The 5,444-nt window shown below is 39.2% G+C and overlaps 1 pseudogene; it reads left to right on the top strand.

Annotated features, from left to right (window-relative positions):
• LOC110588417 lies at positions 1-4,857 on the top strand (annotated as a pseudogene).
• Positions 4,858-5,444: the final 587 nt, after the last annotated feature.

Raw genomic sequence — 5,444 nt, 5'->3', positions numbered from 1 at the left:
ATGATGGAAAAACAGTATGGAGGATACTCAAAAAATTAAAAATAGATCTACCATATGATCCAGCAATTCCACTTCTAGGGATGTAAAGGAAACCAAAACACAAATTTGAAAAGATGTCTGAACCCCCATGTTCATAGCAGCATCATTTACAATATACAAGACATGGTACTAACTTAAGTGTCCATCAATGGACAAAGAACTTCTGTGTGTGTATACACACACACACACACACACACATACACACAATGGGATATTATTCAGCCATAAAAAATGAGAAAAATCCTACTATCTGCAACAACATGGATAGGCTTAAAGGCATTATGCTAAATGAAATAGGTCAAGGAAAGACAAACACTGTATGATCTCACTTACACATGGAATCTAAAAACAAAACAAAATACAACAAAGCAAAAAACACCAAAGTCATAAAAAAGACATCAGATTTGTGGTTACCAGAAGCAGGTGGAGAATCTGGAGGAATGTAGTGGAAATATACAAACTTCCAGTGATGAGACAAATAAGTACTAGGGATGTAATGTACAACATAATGACTAATAGAGCTGTATAATATATAGAAGAGTTGTTAATACAGTAGATTCTAAGGGTTCTCATCACAAGGAGAATTTCTTTTCTTTTTATTGTATATATATGAAATGATGGATATTAACTAAACCTACTGTGTTAACCATTTCACAATATATATAAATCAAACCATCATGCTGTATACCTCAAACATATACAATGATGTTTGTCAGATTGTTTCTCAATTCAACTTTTAAAAATGCAGTTACTATTATTATTTTGAACAAACTGTTATCTGTTATATCAATTAAGAATAAGAAAATTAAAAGTTTTAAACTTTATCTTTACTATTTCTTCTTCAGCACTCTTCCCTTCTTTATGTAGATCTGAGTTTCTGACCTATATTATTTCCCTCCTCTGTAAAGAACTTCTTTTAACATTTCTTGCAATGCAACTCTACTGGCAACAAATTCCCTCAATTTTTGTTTGTGTGAGAAGGGCTTTAGTTCTCCCTTCCTTTTGAAGAATAATTTTTCAGGGTACAAAATTCTAGTTGGTGGTTTTTTTCTCTTGACACTAAATATTTCACTCCACTCTCTTCTCACTTGAATGGTTTTTAAGAAGGCAGATAGAATTCTCATCTTTGTTCTTCTCTAGGTAGGGTGTGTCTTTGCCTTCTTCCAGAATTTTTTTCTTTATCTTTAATTTTCTATAGTTTAAAAAACTATATGCCTCATGTAGGGTTTTTTTTGACATCTATCCTGTGTGATGTTCTCTGAATTTCTGGATCTATGGTTTGCTGTCTGACATTAACTTGGGGAAATTCTCAGTCATTACTGTTTCAAATATTTATTTGTTCCTTTCTATTTTTCTTCTCCTTTTGGAATCCCCATTACACATATGTCACACCTTTTATAGTTGTCCCTCAGTCTTTGATATTCTGTTCTCTTCCCTCCAGTCTTTGTCTCATTACTTTTCAGTTTGGGAGGTTTCTATGGACATATCCTCAAGCTGAGAGATTCCTGTCTTTTCCAGTCTATTAATAAGCCTATTAAAAGCATTATTCATTTCTGTTACAGTAGGGTTTTTTTTGTTTTTTGTTTTTGTTTTTGTTTTTTTATCTCTAACATTTCTCTTTGGTTCTTTTTAGGATTTCCATCTCTCTAATTACAATTGCCATTTGTTCTTGTATGCTGTCTACTTCATCCATTAGAGCCCTCAGCATACAAATCATTGTTGTTTTAAATTCCTGGTATGATAAATCCAACATCCCTGCCATGTCTGGTTCTGACGCTTGTTCCATCTTTTCATATTGCGGCGGGGAGGGGGTCCTTTTAGTATGCCATGTAATTTTTTCCTAATAGTCACACACTATGTACTTGGGTAAAAGGAACTGCTGCAAATACATCTTTACTAATGTGGGGGTGAGATGTGGGGAAGAGAAAGTGTTCTATAGTCATATGATTAGGTCTCAGTCTTTTAATAAGCCTATATGCCTCTGGACTATGAAGTTCACAAGTGTTTCTTAGTTTTTCCCTCCCTCCTTTGGTGGTAAAGGACATCTACAGTGGGTTGGAGATTTCCCTTCATCCACATGAAAGGTTAGAGTGATTGAGTTTGGTTTTTCCTTCCTCTAAGGCAGTTAGACTCCAATAATACGTGGTTCACATGACAATTTCCACACATGAGGTCTCTGCTCCAGTAGGCTGAGACTATGAATTGTCACCTGTCTCTCCAAACTTGAGGGCCTTGGTTTCCCTTATGTTCTCATTTCTCCTTTGGATCCTAGAAGAGTTGTTGATTTTTTCTGTCTGTTCACCATCCTACTTGTTATTAAGATTAAGTGGCAACTTCCAAGCTCTTTATGTGTGGAACCAGAAACAGGAAGCCCCTAGTTTTTTTTATGTGAGTGATAGGGTAAACATTGGTGTCATTTATAGAAACAATATTTATCATTAGCGAGGTATTGTTGATGTTTATACAGACACAGCTGTGACATAAACCTATACATGGTCCATACCAAGCTGTACTATGAAAGGCCTACATTCCTTAATTCTTTCATTTATTACACAAATATTTACTAAGTGCAAAATGGGCTCTATGCTGTATTGAGAAAACAGTGGGGAACAATTAAAACAAATCTTTATTCTCATAGCAGAAACTCTGGAGTTCAAGGTATCTATCAGAAGGTGAAAGGCCTCATGAATGATAATTGGCTGAGGTTGAGCCACCTGGGTGCAATCTTTAAGAATAGCAAGACAGGCAAAATGGACAACATCCAGGCTGGAGTGCTAATGGAAGTCATCTAATGCAGTGTAGTTCTGGATCATAGACTTAAATTTCTCACAAAGAACAGCCACGTCTGCAAGTATGATGGCTTATGAGAATCCAGATTTAAGAAACTCTGATTCCTTTAAAACTCACTATTGCTTTGAGCTAATAGAGAAGGTCCTACGTATGAAGGGCTAAAACTGAGGGACACTGAAGTTTGGTGGACTGCTGTTTTCCTTTGACATTGGTAACCAGCTGCTTTTTTAAATACCCCTCAGCAACATGTCCCAGTGCACCACAGGCAAGAATGAGGTGACACCAAATTCCACCAGAATGTTGATTCCAAAGTCTCTCTCATGGAGGTGCACTTCTATGTGTCACTCTAGAGGATGACGCGGACCTGGTTGAGGATTTTGCCCAGTACCTGTTAAGATGTCCAAAATCCTGGAGGCCTGGAGATGCATTTTCCAGAAGCTGCAATGTCTGACTTCTTATGGTTTTGAGAACATTTGGATCTACCTCAACTTTCTGCACCTGCACAGCAAGACCTTTGACTGTAAGATACCCTATACCAAGATACTTAATCTCTTTTTGCTGCCCTACAAGGATCAGCACCAGATATTCTTTGTGATCAGCTTGGATCTGCCCAACAGGCAGGACCAAACCTATTGCCACTTCCTGGTCCTCCTTTTCTCCAAGAACAAGGATGTTTTCTTTCTTTTTTTTTTTTTAAGATTTATTAATTTATTTGTAGAGAGAAAGAGAGCCTCGAGAGTGCAAGTGGGGGGAGAGGCAGAGAGAGAGGGAGAGAGAGAATCCTTAAACAGACTCCCCACTGAGTGCAGAGCCTGATGTGGGGTTTGATCTCACAACCCTGAGATCATAACCTGAGCTGAAATCAAGAGTCCAATGCTTAACAGTCTTGGCCACCCAGGCTCCTCAAGGACATTTTCTTGACTCCCATGATGAATGAGGAAGAGATGGAGAAGCACTTTGACAGACAGATCACCAAGAATGTGCCAACATCCCTCCAAGAGATTGTTAATTGGGTCATGAAAACACTAATGAACCACAAGTTTACAGTTCCAGGCAACTTCCAAAGGCACTCAGGGGCCTGGTGCATCACCTGCTCCTATAAGGCAAGATCAAGACTACTGTATCTGCTGGAGTGAGGTTGTATCCAGGCTTACAAGCCACCTATGCACATCTGCTCTCACAAGTTCTCCTTTGTCAACTGGACCTGTGACCTCACCTCTTGCTCCTTTAACTTTGATATTGAGACCAAGCAGGGCACTCAGTACACCGTCAGAAGCATCAAGAGGCAGATGTCTGGGAAACTGATTTTGTTAATGCAAAATGTTCAACATCAAAAATGAAATATTGAAAGAGAGGCTAAATCAAAGCTACAATATATAGGTCTCTAACTGTGACAAAGATGAGCGTGATGCCCACTTGGAGCTGATAAAGGATGCCTACTTAGAGAATGCCATCAACAACAGAGATGACTCAGGAGAAGGAACCAATAAGGCATTCAACTCAGGTGAAGAGGAAGAAGAAATGGCAGAGATGTCTGACAGCAATGCCTCTGCCAGTTCCTCCAGTAATGAGGATGACAGTGACTGGAATGAAAAGAAGAGGAAATACCTCAAAAAGATCAAGGTTCATAAGGGTTGCAAGAAGCCTGTGGAGATGGAGAAGGGCAAAGACCTCTATGCCCTGAAGGGGCATATTTATGCATAGATGCCATGGCTCAATGCTGGCTGAGAAAAGACCATGTCAGAGCACCTTAGCATCAGTATTATGGATCTTTCCAAGAAGGCAAACAAGATCTGGAAGGGAATGTCCAGAGAGAAGAAAGAGGAATGACATTGCAAGGCTGAGGGTACCAGGAAGGAATATGAAAAAGCCATGAAAGAATATAAAGGAGTCCATGGTGAATCTTCTAAGAGAGACAAGTCAAAGAAAAAGATGGGAAAGAAATCAATGCCTTCCAGGGGCTCATTATCCAAGTCATTCCCAAGGCAGCTAAGTGAGGGCTTCAAGGAAATAGCCTGTGTCCTGTGATGACAACTTTTTAGGAAAGAACAAGAGCAAAAAAAAAAAAAAAAGAAGAAGAAGAAGAGAAAGCAGGATAAGGACTCTAAAGAAGAGAAACTAGCCAGTACTTCCACAGCTAGGAGGACTTCCTGACAGGATCCTGTAAACAGAGACAGGAAAATGTTCCATCCTCGCTCTTGTCCTATCACACCTTAGTCTCCCCATCCACGTTTTGGTACCAGTTTCTCCTCATGTGAAATGTCATCCTTGGATTATGTGCCATCCAAACAAGTTCTTCTGATGATATGCCCTTCACTGGGGCAGCAAGAGAGGTGTCTTATCTGCACTTCACATCGATGACTCTTTATAACTCGGGGAGAGATTGCGGGGGAGGCAGGTTAATGCAGGTTCAAAATCTTCCTAATTCCCCAACCTTAAGAATATGTTCAAGGTGCTGCAGCAGGAGTCACGTGATATCAGTCCTGTAGCTTCTAACTGGGGGCTATTTCTACTTTATTTTGTATTTCTGGTCTGTAAAAATCAGCATTTAATAAAGGGAAATGACTTTGGGGAAGAAGGAGAAGGAAGGGGTGAACAAGTTTGCCAAATACTAC

The sequence above is a fragment of the Neomonachus schauinslandi genome, chromosome 2 (assembly GCF_002201575.2).
Source record: "Neomonachus schauinslandi chromosome 2, ASM220157v2, whole genome shotgun sequence".
Classification (NCBI taxonomy): Eukaryota; Metazoa; Chordata; class Mammalia; order Carnivora; family Phocidae; genus Neomonachus; species Neomonachus schauinslandi.
The sequence above is the reverse complement of the archived record's forward strand: the minus strand, read 5'-3'. Positions and strand labels throughout refer to the sequence as shown.